Source organism: Leptodactylus fuscus, chromosome 3, assembly GCF_031893055.1.
Source record: "Leptodactylus fuscus isolate aLepFus1 chromosome 3, aLepFus1.hap2, whole genome shotgun sequence".
Classification (NCBI taxonomy): domain Eukaryota; kingdom Metazoa; phylum Chordata; class Amphibia; order Anura; family Leptodactylidae; genus Leptodactylus; species Leptodactylus fuscus.
The window spans coordinates 82,651,315-82,671,473 of NC_134267.1; the positions used below are offsets into that span (position 1 = coordinate 82,651,315).

General features: G+C 42.1%; 1 protein-coding gene across 1 annotated transcript in view; it reads left to right on the plus strand.

The window, feature by feature from the left end:
- Positions 1-2,621: 2,621 nt before the first annotated feature.
- Positions 2,622-20,159, plus strand: part of TAB2 (TGF-beta activated kinase 1 (MAP3K7) binding protein 2) — a 42,392-nt gene continuing 24,854 nt past the window's right edge. Inside the window, exon 1 of the mRNA XM_075267861.1 lies at positions 2,622-2,994. The gene's annotated coding sequence lies outside the window, so the exon portion shown is untranslated. The remainder of the gene's footprint in view (positions 2,995-20,159) is intronic.

Genomic DNA, 20,159 nt, shown 5'->3' on the forward strand with positions numbered 1-20,159 from the left:
GTGAGCTGAGCGGGGAGGCAGCTTCGAATTCTGCTAAAGGGCAGCCCTACTAATGTGTCTCCAACATTTATATACTGAGACCACTCTATCGCTTCCAAGTGGGGCCTCTCTGCTCCAGAAGCAGTCCCTCAAATTCCACGCACCTACACCTAGACTCCAGCGGGGCCTGATGATGTCAGTGTCCAACAACCGTGCAGCACCTCACCAAGATCCAGCACACGGGACATATCCAGGACAGGGCAAACACTCCAGTGACACTACCAAAAACTCTTTAAAAATATAAAACTGTGGTAAAAAAAAATTCAAGTTCTGGCAACACATTTCTTTTAACGACCACTTAAAACCAGCTAAAATAACAAAAAATGGTTATCCTGGACATCCCCTTTAACTTGCCTTGGCTAGCAGTTTCTTTATGCAGGACATATGATTGGAATAAGCCGCATCCCCAGGTCACTCTATTTCCACACATTTTCTTGCTATGGGCACTGGCTGACTATAGTCAATTCTGGCCACATGTAACTAGAGCAGGAATACGACAGGGACTTTTTCCGATGATGTGACGCCAGGGACTGAACCAGAGCAGAATCTTCAGGTCCTGCACAGAGAAAGTGCTGGCCAACCTAAGTGAATCAAAAGTCTCTGAATAACCTCTTTAATTTGGCTTTCAATGCTAAAAGTAGGGCCAAACTTTTTTTCACTGAAAGAAAGCATCTCTTGATGACTCCTATTCCAGTCAATGAAAGACATAGTTGAAGCCTCTTTAAAGGGGCTCTATCAGCAAAATCATGCTGATAGAGCCCCACATATGCATGAATAGCCTTTAAAAAGGTTATTCAGGCACCGTAAATGTTACATTAAATCCCGGTCCCGTTTTTAAATAAAAGGATAAAAACATATATGCAAAACTTACCTGAACGTGCACCCTGGGCGGGGATAAACGATGTGACGTCAGCTTCGGGCACGCCTGCCTCTTCTGTCTTTTTGGAGTAACGCCCTCTTGCTCTGTGTCTTCTTCCGGCTTCTTCTCGTGAAATCCCGCGCCTGCGTAGTAGCGCTTCCCTCTGAATCGCTACTGCACAGGTTCAGTCCCCGTAGACGCATGTGACAGTACTGCGCATGCGCAGTACAATCGCGAACTGCCATTAAGTGAAATGGCAAGTGAGCCTGCGCAGTAGCGATTCGGAGGGAAGCGTTACTACGCAGGTGCGGGATTTCACAAGAAGAAGCCGGAAGACGACACGGAGCAAGAGGGCGTTACTCTAAGAAGACAGAAGAGGCAGGCGTGCCCGAAGCTGACGTTGCACCGTGCACCCCCGCCCAGGGTGCACGTTCAGGTAAGTTTTGCATATACGTTTTTATCCTTTTATTTAAAAACGGGACCGGGGGTTAATATAAGATTTACGGTGCCTGAATAGCCTTTTTAAAGGCTATTCACGCATATGTGGGGCTCTATTAGCATGATTTTGCTGATAGAGCCCCTTTAAGGGCTAGTTCACACGGGGACATGGAGGATTTAGTCTGGTCTTACACGACCGTAGTTTAAGTCCGTAAATGGTCCGCAATTGAGGGTTTTCAATTACGGACCATTTGCGGACACATTATACTCAGTGCGGCCTCTTACACCACCGGATATTTTATCCGTGGTGTGCCTGGCCGCAACCGAGGTCCGCACTTTTTAGAACATATCCGTAATGGCCGCAATTCACGGCACTGCATGGACTCGCCCATAGAACTCTATGGGCGAGTGCGGCAGCTCATAGACATCTGCGGAGTGTAAAAACACTAGTTGCTGATCAGCAACTTGCGGACTGCAAAGGCATTACGGTCGTGTAAGACCAGCCTTTGACAGCGGATTTTGCTTCAAAATCAGCCCCTTTACAACAACAGCGTTTTCCGCCTGAAGAAAGCTATAGAAGTGAATGGGAGGCGAAAACTGTGCGTTTTTTTGCAAAAATAAGCAACGCTTTTTTTGCAAAAAAAAAACGCGCGGAAAAAACACGACACGGTTTTTTCAGCCCATTCACTTTACAGGAGGGGAAAACAGCCTGGCTTTTTTTTTAAAGTTGTTTTTACAAAAAAACAAAAGCTCCAAAAAAAGCTTGGCAAGGTCCAAAAAAGCTTCCTAATTAGGAAGCTTTTTTTTCCAGTGCCAAAATAAGCCACGTTATTTACGTGTGAACTAACCCTTAGGGTGCACAAAATAATGTGGCGTATACGCTCGTAACTCCCATTGAAATGAATGGGATCTTTTTGAGCGCGCAATCTGCTGACACGTGTATACGTGCCAGATGGCGCTCCACGTTACAGCGTGTGAACGCACCCTTAGTCCAGTGCGTTTTCTGCATCACAATCCGCCTGATAAAACTCAGTGTAAACGCATCCAAAGGAGCAGAATTACAAAATGACAGAAAGGGCTGGCGCAGGTGAGAACAGAGACTAGGGAGCCTCTCCTCAGTGCATAGAGAAGATGTAAGCTTCTGTTTCCTATCCCCCCATCTTTCTAACTGAGCAGCTCGGAGCCACACAGCCTGCAGCGTCTCTGGCAACAGCGGGCAGGAGGGGACATGGTCGCGTCACTACTAGACTCCCATCATCCTCTCGCGGGATCTCGCTTGGCTCTCGTCCGCCATATTTCGCCCTGCTAGTATTTTGGTTTCGCCTCCTGCCTGGAAGCAGAGAAGTCATAGACAAGAACTGCAGCTAGAGGAGGGACCGTTACGTTCCGGGACCTGTGACGTCAGAGGCGCTTGGTTCCGCTGGCGGAGCGCGGGACATTCTGGACTGGGCCTGACAGGATTTTGAGGTCGGAACTTTGCAGTGAGGCGGAGGGGGGGAGGTGGCGGTGAGATTGCCGGGCCGGGGCAGCAAAAGCGACGCTTGTCCCCCTCCCCCCCCGCTGGACTGAGCTGGCTTCGTTACGAGGCTGATAGAGAGGTGTCGCGGGCGTCAAGCCGGCCCCTTATCCGAGCTGGCGGCGGAGGAGAAGGCTGTGAGGTGAGCGGGGGAAAGAGTCCAGGGTTTTGGGCCTGTTTGGGGAAGTGGGCCCAGGCCTGAGCGGAGGAGGGGGAGGTGGGCGGTGATCTAGCTGTAGGCCCCTGCTCCAGGCCTGTCACTGACACTTGTGTGTGGCCTCCTGTGTCTGTCAGATGTGTCTGATAGTCTCTGGTTATTACCTGAGCCGAGGTGTGAGCGACCCCCTCCCCCTTCCTCCAGTCAGCGGAGCAGCGGCGCCGGCCGGCCGGGAGTGCTGCTCTTCTTCCTGGTCTGGGACAGCTCTGCCAGACACGGGGCCGACATGGAGGATTTATAAATAGCATAGGAAGATAGTGCACCTCACTTCTTTCATTCACTCCTCCACGATTGTGTCCCCGTGGTATGTGAGGTCACACTGGCAGGCTGTGGGCATAGCAGGCATATTCTGTGCTTGCCCTCCGGCTGTGGCAGGCATGGACTTACAGAGAATTATGTCACATCTTATACTTTACTTGTGTATAGCATAGATCCAGTGATGTCCATGGCTAGTGTTGTACATGGCTGGCATTGTGGGCACTGTGTCTTGTAGTAAGTCAGAGGCTGGTGACTGCTAAGGCCATGTTCACATCTGTTCAGAGGCTTTGGCTTAGTCTAAGATCGCAGATGAAGTCTTCCATCCCTTTTCAGCCAGTGATATCGACGAGGAAACGGCTAACTAATGGAACCTATTGGCTAACAGGGTCCTCGTGATCAGTTGTTGTATGTCATAAAACAGATCTATGAATTGTTTAATCTGTTCTTCTTACCAAAAGATCGAGTAAAGCTAGCGTCGCTGTCTGCCTAAATCCCCGGAAAAACTGCATAGGGATGGCTTGCCGGCAGCCAGTTTATAAAGCCCATTCATTTCAATGGATTGTTAAAGCAAACTGGTGGTGTCTGTGTGCAGCCTCTCCACCGTGAAACAGATTTTTTTTTTTTTTTTTTTTGCACAGACTCAATCAGACATGCAGGACTTTGTCCATACAAGAAAATAAAAATGGTTTCACGGTGGAGAGGCTGCATACGGACACCGGCGGTTTGCTTTAGAAACGCATTGAAATGAATGGATTTATGGAAGCCGTCCCTATGCAGTTTTCCAGGGATTTAGGCAGAAAAGGGTGGACAGTGGCACAAGTGTGAAAGCCACATAAGGCTGAATTCACACTAGCACGTGGTCTCCACTTGGGGTTTCCATTCCCCATTCTGCTTTAAGGCTGAGGTCCCACGTTGCAGAAACATTGCTTTTTTTTTTGTTGCAGATTTTGCTGCGTTTTTTTGAGCCAAAGTCAGGAGTGGTTGTAGCAGAAGGTAAAAGTACAAGAGTTTCTGATATATTACCCATTCTTTGTTTAGCCTCAAAATAACGCAGCAAAATCTGCAAAAAAATAAGCTGCAGAGCCTTAGCCTGAACATGTGGATTGAAGTCCTGCAAGCAAGACTTATTTCCCTGTATTTTTCTGCCCTTTTCAGGTTGAAACCTGGTGAACCCCATTGTAGTCTGAGTTCTGAGGGTAACCACTTGTTAAAGCAGATTAGGTTTCCGTTCCAGAGGATCCCCAAGCTCTTATTTTATTTTTGATAATGGATTAAGCTCATGTTGTCAATATAATGTGGGGTTTATATCTACATCACATCTGTTGTGGTAGGAACAGAAGTTTTGATAGCAAGACTGACCTGATGGACAGCAACAGTCCTTGTTGACTTGAACCTAATTCACATATCTGTGGCAGTTTTGTGGATGCCGTTTGACATTTGAGGTCTCAAGTACACGGAGATTACGCTCCGCTCATTCAGACACATAAACACGTGTCAAAGTGACTTCAGTCTTACACACGCTACACATTGAAATCAATGGGAGGCTTTTAAACCCATTGATTTCAATGTGTAGCGCGCGTAAGACCGTCACACATTGAAGTCTATGGGATTCTGTTGTTTACGTGTCTAAATGAGTGGAGCGTAAACTCTGTGTGAAAGCACCCTGAGTTTGCTTTTCTTGATGGCGGGGTTTTGTCCTAGTCTGATCTGTTTCACATGTACTGCTAAACTTGAAATGCTCTTCAATGCATTAGTTTAGTAAAGAAATTATTTTCCTGAGTGTATAGACATCAATGTGAGTGTGTGAGCTGCAGAACAGACAAAACTAGTTTCTCAGTTTTTTGTCTTTAATATCTATGGCTCTGCATGTTGTCCTGAGGCAGAATTTGAAGGTCCTGGGCCCCAATGCAGAATTTGGCACCCCTACCTAGCTTGTGCCATTTAGAATAGTGGTTTATTTTATATGGGAGAACGACTTTTGGATCCCATGAGCAGTTGCTGTGAATAAGGCCTTTTACTGGGTCTGTTGGGATTCCCTTTGTTTCATTGAAGGGGCTCTATCATTGAGAAAAGTCTTTTTTAGCTAAGTACATACTTGCATAGCCTTTAGAAAGGCTATTCCACACATATCTTTTGTATATAAATTACATCAGTAGTTTTTGAATAAGTCCGTTTTTATTCATATGCTAATTAGCCTTCTCTGTGCACCCCGTAAGTGTCTGTGATCACTGTCTGCTCTGTGTGTTTGAGAGCAGAGAGACTGCTGTCCTGATGACTCATCTCCCTGCTCTCATACACATAGAGCAGACAGTGCACACAGATACTTACGGAGTGCACGGAGAAGGCTAATTAGCATATGAATTAAACGGACTTATTGAAAAACTACTGAGGCAATTTACATACAAAAGGTAGGTGCAGAATAGCCTTTTAAAAGCTATGGAAGGATATGATTAGCCAAAGATGACTTTTCCCAATGATAGAGCCCCTTTAAAAAATAAAAAAAATTAAAAAAAATGCTGTGCCCTGTGGTTGGGTTTTTTTTCTGTCACCATTCCCTACCAACAGTTTTAACACAATTTACATCAGAGAATCCAATTCTGAATTTAGCCTTGGGTTAAAGGGTCATTCCACATCAAGTGGACCAGTTTTTAAAATTGTCCCCACTCGACCTTCTCCGGTTTTGCTGAAAATTTATAAGGATGTACATGTATGTTTGAAACAAGGTTCTGTAAATTTTTAGGGCCAGATATCAAATACCTGGGGCACTGTTGACCTTTAACTGGAGATGATCGTGTGAGGAGCAATGGTCCACTTGACATGGAATGACCCTAAAGTAACATCTGAAATGCAGGACTTGCAGGCTACTCGGATGCATTTAATTTGAAATTTTGAGTCAGACGCCGTTGCTCTATTGGAAGAGATAAAAGAAAAAAAACAACACTCCTTATTTTGGTTCATTATAATCTGTGATAATCCATCCATGTACTGTTCCATTGCAAAATAGAAATATTGTTATAAAAAATACAAAATAAAATATTTTAATAAAAGTAGTAAAAAATCAAGCACTGACACAACATATGCACAAAAACAAAAGATGAATGTACTGTCAATGGAAATTACTGACTGTACGTGTCTAATATATTCGTTGTGAGCCTGGGGCAGGTATATTTGCACCTTGTCGCAAATATTTTTGACAAAGTGTTTGTGAGGGCACTGTCAGGAGTACGGCTGACTTGCCCTGCCTGGTTCTTACTGGAGATGGATAACTCCCAACCAGTTAAAAGGGGTCATCCAATTTCTAATATTGTCGGTATATCCTTAGGCCTGGGACCCCTGCAGATCACCTGTATCAAAACAGCGCAGTTGGAGGTAACGTTTACATTTCGTGACTCATGCTGCTCACTTGCCATACAACTGCAGCGGCAAGTGTAGGTTCTGAGTGCTGTCCTATTAAAGTCCATAAAACAGTCTTAAATCCAACTTCTCTTGGCAAAATCAAGCTGTCAAATGGGTATGTCTATGTAAAAAAAAAAAAAAAAAAAAAAAAAATCTGGCTCTTGGATGGGAGAAAAAAAAAAAAGATGCCTTGTCCTAAGGATAATTTCGTTCTTCAGGATGAGGCATGCCTTTTTTTCATTCAAGAAAGGCTGTTTCATTAAGGGGTTAAAGGGAGCCCACCATCTCTTCCGAACATATTGACTGCTATCACAGAATTGTAGAGCTCATTACAGTGATAACCAACATACCTTTATGTATGACACATTTGTAGATGCAGAGAAAAACTACTTTGAGATTTTATGAAAATAAGGCATTTAGTGTACTGGAGTGGGCCTTCAGCCCTCGGATCTGTTCTTTGCTCAAGAAAGATGTCATAGCAGTGGGGAGATCAACCCCGACTTCACAGGGTGGTGCAGATAGAAAATGGCAGGTATGTGAGTGGCAAGAGCAGTGCTCCAGGGATCTGAAGGACCCAGTCGCCTTTTTTGCACACGTTTCCAAGTTTTTCTCCAAATCTGTAAATGTGATGTGCAGAACAAAAGTTTACCCCTGTAATGTTCTCTTTGACTTGATGGTAACTTTGACTTCATCAGTAAAACCATGCTAAAACTGAAAAATTTGCATAGTGATAACAAGAATGTTGACAGCTAATGTAACGGCAAATTCAGTTGTCCTTACTTGCAAAAATTTCTTGGAACAAAACTTATACCAATATGGAATATTAGTGAATACTCCATAATCCACTAAGTCCAGCTCTTTACATCAATAGCTGCTGCTCCAGTGATTCTGGCACAGTTGGAACTTTTTCTGTCGCCCTCACCATTTTTAAACAATCAGTGCTATTGGTATTTATGGTATATAAGAGGTGTGATTCTGACACTGGCTGCCTCTGATTGGAGCTCTGAGCCTGCGCTTGCTGCTCAGTAGGGTCTAGAGAAAAAAATTCCAACTGTGCTGGAATCGGTGGAGCGGCGCCTATTAACAGATGCTGAGAACTGAATTGGTGAAAGGTCCTGTTTAAGCTGTGTACATTAGAGCTGGAGTACAAGGCATACCAAATTTGCTCCAATATCTACCGTATAAACTTTCGGACAACTTTTGATATATATATATATATATATATATATATATATATATATATATATATATTTTTTTTTTTTTGGCTTTTTGTGAAATCATGGAAAAAAAATTTTCTCCGTTTCCCTTGTTTCTGTATTGAGAACTCCAAACTACAAATCGGGATTAGGATGTATTTAATAAATATGATCTAAACATCCCAATCTAGATTTTCAACCAGTGATATCTCTGGAAAAAATTTAGATATCACTGCAACCAAAGTGCAACTTCTTTCATATGACACCAAAAGTAAGATTGTATAATGTCTGAGATATAATTGTTTGAAGTGACCCTCTCACCCTCATTTTCTCTACATTCTACACAGCCCCTTACTCCATACAAACTAATGTTCAGTGAAAGGCAGGAATGGCTCAATACCGAAACAAGAGAGTGAAAAATGTAGGGCTTCAAAAGTCTGAAAGTCTAGTTGCGCTTCAACTCCATTCAGTGGATGTGTGAGGTCTGTGTAGTTATAGACTGCATACAATTCTGTTTTACTTTCAGGTTGTGCTGTCTGTGGATTATCCGTGTTTTCACATGTGCAAAAAAAAAAAAAATCTATTTTGCTACATATTTCTGGGTCAGTGAAAAAACACAGTACACGGATGGCACATGCTCTCCGTGGTTTTTCAGGATCTATAGACTAGTGTCGCTCTGTGGTCAGCAAAATAGAGCATGTCTCTGTACTTTATCCATTCGTCCATTAAAATCATTGGTTACATGTCCACTGAAAGCAGACGTGATTAATCCTTAACCTGAATGGCTTATGTGTGGTGTAGGTGATCTTTGTATGTTGGGGGAATCTGTGTGTAGTTTTTAATTACAGTAAAGTGTAGTACATATTACTATATGACTATGCATCTCACCTGTATAGTAACAGTGCGTACACCAGAGGTGCAGTTTATAGTAAAATCTGCTACTCCTTGCTACAGTTATAAATGCAGTTCCTCAGCAAAAGCTCAGTGTAAACCTATCCCAAGACTACCTTCACATACAGTTTTCATTTTAAAAGGAAAAAAAAATGTAATGGGAAATGTAAATCCCTGCGTTACTTTGCATTTCTTATGGCGATTTAACTATAAAGCATTTTTCCTGCTGTTCTTTACTCTTTCTTTTTTTTTTTTTTTTTTTCTTTATCTATAGGAAAATGTCTGAAAAAACAGCATGCTGCATTTTGTTCACTATGTGTGTAACTGGAATCCTGTCTTAAGACAGGCTTGCACATTCTAGTGAGCGCCCTCTATTGGTTTGCAACAATGAGGCAGCAACTGTCTTCCTAATTACATCATGGAAGGCAGATTTGCATATTCTTCCCATGTTCCTTGCAAAGTGGAGTGCTAAAGGCTTAACAAGTCTCCACACACCTATATGGTGGTCTCTCCCTAAGGAGTGACAATATCCCCCGAACCCTGTCTAAGCCTCTCACCTCTACCAGGTTATAGTCCTCTCTACATCGGGCTGATGAGATCCAACCAGATCGAAACAGCTGTCCTCGATTGAGAGACTATAACCTGGTAATAATCCCAGCGTCATTGCTAAACAAAGGCCTCTTGGAAGGTCGGGCATGAGGCTAAAGGGAGCAGCCATTATTGGGTTATTTCACTGGAATCCTGTCTTAAGACAGGCTTGCACATTCCAGTGAGCGCCCTCTATTGGTTTGCAACAATGAGGCAGCAACTGTCTTCCTAATTACATCATGGAAGGCAGATTTGCATATTCTTCCCATAGTATGTGTGTAAGGTTATTCTTAATTTTTCTTAGCACCCATACTGATCACCAAGCCTTTTTGCTCTGTTGGGTCATGCAGTCTCTTAATTGTTTATCACAAATTTTGGGGGATTTTTTTCAAGCTTGTTCCCATTCTCCTCTTTGGCTCCTTAAAGGTAATTAATAATGATATCCTATCTACAGGATAGGCCATCAGTATCAGATTGGCTGGGGTCTGACTCTTGGACCCTGTCCCGATCAGCTGCAGTGCCAGGCGCCACTGGAAGCTGTACAGTGTACTGGACCCCTTTGAAAGTCTTGGAAAACTCCTTTTTGCTAAAGCCTCACGTTGCAACGGTTTTGGAAATCGTAGCCTTTCTGCCATGCAAATTTTTCCGCAATGTGTGGATGGGATCTGCTAGAATCTCATCCACTATGCAGGGACTGTAAGACGCTGCTTTTTTTTCCACGGCTGTGGCCAAACTGTGGAATTTACATGTGGGGCACCAGCCTTTGCGAAATCTTCATGTGAGTTCAGCCTTAGGATCCATTCACTGAGTTTATGGTTGCTGATTTTGACGCTGAATCAGCGTAAGAATCCACGTGGAAAAAATGTCTCCCCATAGAGTTCTATGGGTTTTGCTCGCTTCATTTTTCCACGTTCTGAATTTTTACGCTAGCGGGGAAAAAAAGCTTCCTTCAGTCAGATTCTGCATGCAAAAACAAACGCAGTTGATGGGAGGCGTAAATCCACGTCGCGGATTTGGGGGTTGATTTTGGTGTGAAATTGGCAAAAACCGTGCAAAAAAACCAAACCTTTAGAGGTTGTTTTTTTTAAGGTCTGTATACTTTGCTTGGAGGGAAAAAACTAAAAAAAAAAAAGCTCCAAAAAACGCTTCAAAAAAACAATTTCCTAATTCCTGAAGCAGATTTTTTTTTCCTCGCCAAAATTCTTGCCCAAAAAGTCTATGTGAACGGACCCTTAGACTAAGGCCTCACATTGTGGAGACACAGCGCTTTTAGCTGCATGTTTCAGTACCAGCAAGGTGAGTGAGATTTTGGGTAATCTTATCCATATTGCAGAAAAGTTGTCTTCATAATGTAGGATATTAATTGTAGCAGAATCGCAAGAATTTAGTTTAGATTTAATAAGGGAAGAAAAAAAGCACAGGCAAATGCAGCAATAGCTGAAGGAAAAACGCAATTAAGTGAATTACACAGTCACGTGTGGGGGCTGCAAAATGTGGTCCTGCTTTCGCGGCTCCTATTCTTTTAATGAAGGGGGCTGCAGAAGCACTGCTGTTGCGCGAATGGCAGCCAGTTACCATACAGGCGTAAAGATAAGGCTGCATATTGCAGCGACGCAAGTGTCTAAAACTTTGTGTTTAATAGTCCCAGCAAATTGAAAGAGTTTTCATTTATTCTTATCCATATTTTGTGGGGAAAAAAAGGTACTGGTATGTGTTTCTGAAATGAAGCATGAATCTTGTTAATTTTTAGCTCCGTTACTGCATTTTTTTTTTCCTTGTAGAATTGTATGCTGTGATGAGTAAACGCAGCTGAAAGTGGTAATGACGATGCAAAGAACAAGGTGCATTTCTACTCTTTTTGCTGCATTTCTGTTCCACAGCAAATTTCTACAATAGAGTTAGCTTTTTGTGGTTGTATGTTTGACGTATGCCGTATTTTTTTTGGACTATAAAATCCAGACCAAAAAGACAGCTCCCATTGAAATCAATGGGAGCTGCTCAGGTCTTTTTTTCTGGGAGCGAGATGCTCATTCTTCAGGCCGTTTCGCCTGACGATACGGCCTGAAGATACTCCCTCCTCTGGACTAGGCCCATTCATTGGGCCTAATCTGGAGCAGAGTGCGCGGCTGGATGCACCGGCTTTCATTTGCAGCTAATCGGTTTTTTGGTCTGGAGCCTGAGATGGCCTCCGCCTTAGGTTCCGGACTAAAAAACTCCGTCATAACTTGCCCTAAGACGCATTGGACTATAAGACGCACCTAGGTTTTAGAGGAGGAAAATGGGGAGAAAAAAAATCTTAAAGCAAAAAGTGGTAAAATTTTATAAATTTAATATAGGGGAGTTGTAGTTTTCAAACCGCTGCAAGGTCACATTGGCAGGTGACTCTGCAGCTGTAACGGAGGTGCATAGAGCATTTCTTGGAAGGGGTCAGGTGTGGTGTTTAGTTATATCATTTTCAGGAAATGTCTATTGCTTAGTTCACCTTTTATTTAAATCATAGGCAATATAGTAAAAAAAATAAAATAAATGACAGTTTGGCACTTTTGATTTTGACGTTTGCCGTACAGGAAAAATATTAGTGGAATGGGCATTTTTGGACACAGGGTTACCTAAGGGTACGTTCACATGGTGGAAAATTAATTCCGCGTGTGAACATACTGCGCAGCTAGCCGTAACAGAATGACGATGCAGCACATCGCAGCATTCCGCTCCGGATTAGGCCCGAATGAATGGGCCTAATTGAGAGGGAGTCTTGCGTCACAGATGCCACGGGTGTGTAAGCAATGGAATCCGCGGTAAGCTAGCTCATCTCGCTGCTTTTTTTCTGCTACTAGCTAGCGGAATAAAGAAGCAAGCGGCTCCCTTTTGAAGTCAATGGGAGCCGTTTTGGAAGGTGGATTTTGAGGTGGATTCCGTGTCAAAATCTGTTGCCAAAAAACTGTGAGCACAGTCTAATGGGTATGTGTTTCACAGTAATTTTCTACTTTCATATGTGTTCTAGGGGAAGGAGATAATTTATTTTATTTTTTACTATTTTCTATAAACTTTTTTTTTTTTTTCTTTCCTCATTTTATTAGCTCCCACCTAGGGGGCTTGAACTTGCAATCATTTGATTGCAAGTCCTATAGACGGCAATACAAGTGTGTTGCCGTCTATGGGAGATTCTCTACATTACTATTGTGGCTGGTCATAGACCAGCCGCAATAGCAATATTCCTATGACAGGCCTGGGAGGCTTCAGTAGGCTCCCAGCTGTTATAGGAACAATACTAATGCCCACGATCAGAGTTTGATCGTGGGCATTAGTTACTGTATCTCTGCTGTACGTTACAGCGGAGTCCCGGTTGCTATGGCGACTGATCTGAAGTAGAATGGCCGCCATTAGCTTTACAGACCTGGTATCCACTGTAATAGAATGGTGGATGGCGGGGAGGATTTTAGCTGCTGGCGGAGCGTAGTGATGCTGCAATTTTTTTTTTTTTTTTTATGTAGCTTGAGTCCCATATAGGGGATTCGAACCCAGGACTCTAGCGCTGTAGTGTTAACCACTGAGCCATCGTGTTGCTCCTTTGCGATGCTGCAATTTCGCTCCTCCACATAGTCCACTTTCGGACTATAAAACGCACCCCCATTTTGGGGATGACCGTTAAATTGTTGCAGAGATCAGACAAACTGGTTTTGTAATGGACAGTAGTCGTCCTGCATGCATCTTCCATTACAAAGGTAAACAAACATGGCGAAAGATAGCTTCCTTCATGTTGTTTAATGTCTGTCATCATGTAAGTGTGAACACAGCCTAAGGTGTCTGTTTTCTGCACAAGATGTAGTTTTTAAAAAAAAAAAAATTTATAACATTTTGAGGAATGTCACATTTTGATCACTTTCGTGGTATGCAAATATGCTAAATCATTTCCTCCCAAATACTATTAAATATTCTTATGGTCTGGGCATCTTTGCTTTTTTTTTTTTTTTTTTTATATAATTTGAACTAGGGAAGGGGATGTAAAAGCATATTTAAAGGGTGTAATAGTATGGTGGGTTTTGGTATGAGACTTTTAGACTTTCAAACTTTCATCTATTTTCAATGCGTTTTAAAAAATAATGCTTTTACAGTCGCCTATTATGCCTGTACAGGCATTACTACAACCTCCAATGTGAATTTGAATCTTGTGTAAAATTTGTACTATATAAATTTTATTGCAGATTCCTCCAGTAAGATCAAGGAAGTTAGCTGGCTGCTTGCTAAACATGATGAAATTCATGTGACATTGTCATAGGAATATATTCTAATTGGGAGTCCAGGGAGAAGGGACTCCTTTGCATTGAGACACCCACTTGTCATGAGAATGATGATCATATTCCCCTGTCTCAACAAAATAGCGGCTCAAGCATAAGTACTGGCATTTTGTTCATTCTTTAAGGGACTGCCATAGATGTGAAGCGCTGCATTCTGGTTTGCAGTGGCAGTCCCATATAGAGGATAAAATAACTTTCTTACGCTACTTGTGATTCAGTAGAAATCGATGTGACTGTCAGGTTGCTATAGAATTATGAATGGAAAGGTTAGATCTGTGATGTTGCTCTTTTAGGTTAAGGCCCCACATGGCCTCCTGCAGCAAAAAAGCACTGCCGGAAAAACCACAGTGGCAACACATCGCGGTTCTTCCCACAGTGCTTTAGACAAAAAGTTCAGGACTTTCTGTTTGTTATACCGTGCCAGTTTTAGAAATCGCGGTGTGTTCGCAGCACGGTTTTTACTGCAAAGTGGGCATGGCATTTTGCCCCTACTGTAAAACGCTGTTATTTTTCCTGCAGCGTTTCCGCCATGGGAAACTCGCAGCGTTTACGTCACATGGAGCCGCATCCTTAGTGTATACAATTTAAGGGCTCTTATGAATGCTTGTGCTGCAACTCCATACAAACTCTGTACACAGCTATAATATAGTAGGGGAGGTATTCGATCGAATGCTACTCGCTCATCTCTATTAGTTATCCATGCTGGCATGGACATTGGCGCCTTCTTAGGAGCTGAGTGCATTTGTATAATATGTGTGAGGTTGCAAATTTAAAGTTTACAAAGAAAAAAAACGGAATTGACAACTGACACCTGAGAATACCCCCCCCCCCCCCCCATCCTAGGAGAAATCTTGACAAACTCTGCAACAAAAAAAACAGCATTTCCGTCTCGTGGGGCCTTATCCTAACTGTCATATAAACGAGTATTGACTGCTCTTTCTTCAAACAGCAGGGTGCAGAACAGAGGGAGCGTTATTTTGCGTTTAGAACACAGATTTAGACAGCTTAGTTTTTGGATGGCATGTTTTTAGAGTCCCTACAATACTAGTGAAGTGGAATTTCCTGAGACGCCCCATTTTGGACACTTAACCACTCAAAAAAGCTTCTCAACATATTTACCTGTCTTCTGGTATGAAGTGTCACTTCCTCTGCTTCTACCTGCACAATAGAGCTTTATTGTACAGTTGCCGGCAGAAGCGAAGAGCGTATAACACACGTGCAAGAAGTCCACATGCTGGCGAGACCGAAGAATCTGATCTCCAGGGCACAGAAGACAGGTAAGTATGATGAGGAGTGGGGGGTGGATTGGGATTGAGGTAGCTAGGCAGATAGGACTAGTAGTCCACGGGCTAGCAAGGGAAACAGGGAGGGGCTGTGAGAGGGGGATCATGGAAGTTGTAGGCTAGGGAAGCATGTAAACAAATATGGAGGATGGCAGGAGCTCCCAGAGACGCCCAGAAATCACTCAAAACATTGCTAAAGGTATTTTATTGCAATTACTAACCCATTAATAGCACTGAAAACCTTTCTTTTTTAAAAAATAAATACATTTTATGCCTGGAAAACCCCTTTAATGCAAATCTCTAGGGGTAAAACTGCTCATGCACCAATGTATTGAGCATGTGTTTTGAAGTGAGGCATACTGATGTCGGCTATAATGGTCTCTCTGCCAGAGCAAAGGAAATGACCCCTGTCCACATTCACCACTGTTATTTCAGGGTTTAGGTATTAAGCGGCAGGGTTGTGACTAAATCCTAGTACTGTGTAATGCAGGCGTTTTAGTGGTCCCATTTAGGTGGCCATGCAATATTGGTAGAAGTAAGCTGATGGCTGAACAACTGTTGGGTGAACAATTGGAGTTCTGCGGGTGCAGCCGTACACCTTTTACCCCATAGTGGCTGCTGTAGCTGTTCAGATTGGTAATACGTGTTTGCCAGTAATATTCTTTCTGAGAGTTTATTTGTGGACTAAGGATGCAGCATAGAAGAATTGTTCCTGAATCTTACAACAGTTTATCTTTTAGGTTGAAATCTGCTAATGTCACACATTTATGCCTTCTATGTATGATCTTTGGAATAGCCCTCAGCCCACTTTATCAGCTGTCTTGCTTTCTTTGGTTGCAGGTACAACCTGTTTAAAAATGGAAACCTTTAATAAAAACAGGACAAACCAGAGAGTAACCGTTGTCAACAATTCTATAATGCAGTATGTGGGCACCAACCTGTAGGCTGTAGAGGTGCAGCATAATGCTTAGTTTGGAATAATCACAAATGCATTTTTTTTTATTAAAAAAAAAAAATTGGACTTGCTCCATAAACATGAAACACTGATCATTCTCCATTCTATTGTTTGCACATTTGACTAAATAAAAATGAATAAAAATCTTCCATAATAACTGCATATGTGATTCCTTCCTTACATCTACAGTATGTGATGACAAGTCAAGGCTTCATTGAACTTGTAGTTACTAGTCACTGCCTGCAGAGTGGAATTTATGCTATGAAGAACAGAAACCATATTAACCTCTCATAAATATCAAGATAAAGGTAGAGATAAGACTGTGTGTGGGTTAATAAAGACACTTTTAGTGCAGGTGTAGACAACCTTTTTTGATTGATCCTGTTCACAACTTGAGCACAAGTGAAGGACCGTTTCACTGTACATGTCCCTCGGCCTCTTACACGACGCCTGCAATGGTTTGCAGAGTGCAGTGCATTACTATGGAGGATGCTGAGAGGTGGTACAGTCACATGGTCCTTCATAATATAGACTGGATCAATATCTGCAGGTGCTGGAGTTTGACAGAATAGGGGCGAATGATCATGTTTTATAAAGGACACTGTAAAGAGGGGGAAGTTGAATGCCAGAGAGTAATGGGTTATGTGGCACTGTTAGCACGCTTCTTGGGTTTGCCGACCCTGCGTGCGATCAAGGTTACCACGTGGTAAGAGGTGATGTCTGAAGTAGTTTTCATTTATTTTTGCTGATATTTTAATATGGTATGGTAAAAAATATTCTTTCCATGAGCGTTGTATTTAGAGTGGAATACTATGAAGTGTGAAAAAAAGTCATGTGCAGCAATACCTTATATATAAAAAAAAAAAAAAAAAAAAACGTTTAAAGGGGTATTTGTGTCTAAACTGCTAGATTATGTAAATTCAAGCATTCTCCTAAATACACTGCTTTAGGGCTAGTTCACACAGGGACATGGAGGAGGATTTTGACAGCGGAATCCACGCCACAATCCTCCTCGTACAATGTGAGACTATGTAGACTGCTAGCAGAGAAAAAGAAGTGACATGACTTTTTTTCAGGTGTTTTCCGCCTGAAGAAAGCAATAGAAGTGAATGGGAAGCGCAAAACTCGCGTTCTTTGCAAAAAAAAAAAAAAGTGTCATGGTTTTTACAAAACAACGCGCAGTAAAAAACGTTACGTGTTTTTTGCAGCCTGTTCTTTTAAAGGATGGGAAAACCACCTGGAACTTTTTGGAAGCTATTTTTTACAGAAAAAAAAAAACTCCACAAAAAGTGGGGCAAGGTCCAAAAAATGCTTCCTAATTAGGAAGCATTTTTTTGCGGTGCCAAAATAAGCCACACGTAATTTACGTGTGAACTAAGCCTTAGAAATGTTTTGTTTATCTACTGTTTGAAACTATTCCTCCTACTTATACAAGGTTGCCTAGGTCTTGGTCCTGGTTTGTTGTCCTTATCTAGCATCTCAGAACAGGAGATGTGACTCTCTGCTCTCTTGAGGGAAATGGGGCTGAGTTGTTAAGATCAGGCTATCTCTTAAGTCCAAGGCAATTGGGTCAGCTGATTGCAGCTTTATGATAAAGGCAGGCACAGGGTTGTGTGTGCCTTTTAGCTCTGTATGTACAAAGTGTATTAACCCTTTCGCTACCAGGGGTCTCCAGGCATTTTGCACCTCCAATAGCCAGAGCAATTTTCGCAGTTTTGAGACTGACAATCTAAATTGCAAAAAAACCCCAAAAAACATACTAACCCCCTTACCTATATATTTTCTTAAATTGGACAAAGCAGCATTGTCAAAATGCCACTTGGTACTGTATATGAACCAGCACCTTCATGCAATTTTGATTTAAAATGTGTTTTTTATATTATAAAAAAGCAACTAAGGTACCGTATATTAGTTCTTGAAAGTGGAAACCAAACAATAAGTTATATATGCACCAAACTTACTAAAATTGAGTTGAGCATGTGCAGAGTTCATTCATATCACTAAGGCCTACAGACCTGCTTGCACATATCTTCATAAAATCACCAGAACTGGAAAGTCTACTTTGAAGCTGGAAATGTTAAACAACTATCCTCCTGTAAAATGTAAGGATTACACCATGTGAAAAGCAAGTGCACCCCAAAACCCTATTCTTTTAAAATTTATTTATTTTTTAAATAGTCATGTCCACCCAAGTCATGTAACTGAGACAAACGCAAATTTTTATTTATTTATTTTTTTAAATAATGCATTAAAACTAGAGATGAGCGAATATGCTCGATCGAATACCTCTGCCGCATAGCTCCCGGTGGCAGGGAAGGTGGGAGGGGCAGTAAAAATTTGAAGCCCCGGAAGTGTTTTTGCAGCGTGAGCTATGCGGCAGAGGTATTCAATTGAGCATATTCGCTCATCTCTAATTAAAACAAATATTTGCACCTTAAACTCCTCTTGAATCTCTAAGATGCTGCCAGAGGCTGCAGGGGGAGGCCAATTTAGAGCCCCATATTTCAGGATTGGTTAGGGCTATGAAGGTGAGCTTGGATTCATTTTAAAGATGAAAATCATCATGATAACCCTTACAGATTCGGAGCGATCTGCTGTTTATTAAAACTCTGTTAGGAAATGAGATCTGCATTGGGATCTCAATGCCAAAATAGCGTTTTCACCAGTGACTCGCTCTGTATCTTAAACCAGTTAAACCAGGGACAAATGGGGCCAACTTTTTTTTTTTTGTGATAGCTACATGTGGGGGTCAGTGGACAGAACATATGGCGTAGTAGGGTACCTGTTGAATCGCTCAGGTTGGATTGACTACATTTTCTGAGACCAAACCAATTATGTATCGCATACCTGTTAATATTGCTGTATGTGTATTCATCTAATAGGCCTGAGACCATGGTCTGTTTTTCTTTATTTCCATATTTAATACCGGTGGTCATCATAGTACAATGATTGTATTTTAAAATATTTATTAAAGTCTGTTTTAAGGGAATGTATACATCTTTGCTGAGTTAATGTTTTTTGATTTGGATATAAGAGAGTTTACTTGCACAGAGTCGCTCAATTGCTGACTTAATACATTGTACAGAATATTACCACTAGAAAGTGCAATTTTATCTTGCAAAAAATAAGCCATCATACGACTCTGGAAAACTAAAGTAATGGAAGGAAGTAAAAGATGAAAACTCAAAACTGAAAAATTTCACAGTCCTGTATCGGTTAAGGCAGTCTTGGACTGCATCTTCAAGGGGTTTTAGGCAGTTTTTTCTTTTTGGTACAAAAGAAAAACCATGAAAAAAAAAATGATTGCTTTTAGTGGTACACTGCTGTGGCCTTTTGATGGGCTACAGTAACTAGCACTGTTTTGTTTTATACCCAAACTCATATATTTTCTAAAAGTAGGTCGCTGAAATTCTGTCTCATTGGCAGAATTCCTTCCCAGGTCACAGGAGGCTATACAGATTATGATGCTGTCACTTGATGCTTCCCCTCCCACCCCACCACTACAGACATAATCAAACATGAAGTAAAACATCTTACTTCTCCTCAACTTCAAAAGAGTAAGCCTAGTATACTCTGGGCTTTAATACATGATTTAAAATATAACCCCTGGTTCACACTAGCGTATGTATTCCGTCCGCATGGAGTCCCCCCAGACAGAATACAATTTCAAGCACTGTGCTGTAAAAGCACACAGACCCCATAGACTATAGTGGGGGCTGTGTGCTTGCCGCGCACTGCCCGCACAAACGATTCATCTTATTATAGTCTATGGGATCCGTGTGCTTTTACAGCATAGCGCTTGAAATTGCGATACTCCATGCGGACTCTAACCGGACGGAATACATACCCTATTGTGAACCGACCCTAAGGCTACATTCACATCTGCGTTGGAGACTCACACCGTGTCTGCTAAAACACCACTGGACAAAAAAGTCCTACATGCACAAATTTTTTTTTTTTTTTCTCTCTCACTGTTCTTCGTTTTCAATTAAAAAGTCACCTGACATGATAGTCATTGGTTTGGAGAGGACCAGAACAGATGCCTCAACACAGATGTCAACATGGTGCAAGCTCTAACCCTTATGTTCTAGAGCAGAGGTCCTCAACCCCCAGCATTTCTGCCAAGAGTGGCATGCGAGGCATACTTGCCTGGCACGGTAGCCCAAATCCCTGAGGATGCGACCCAAGGATGAACGCTTCCAACTATTACATTCAGACCAAACAAGTC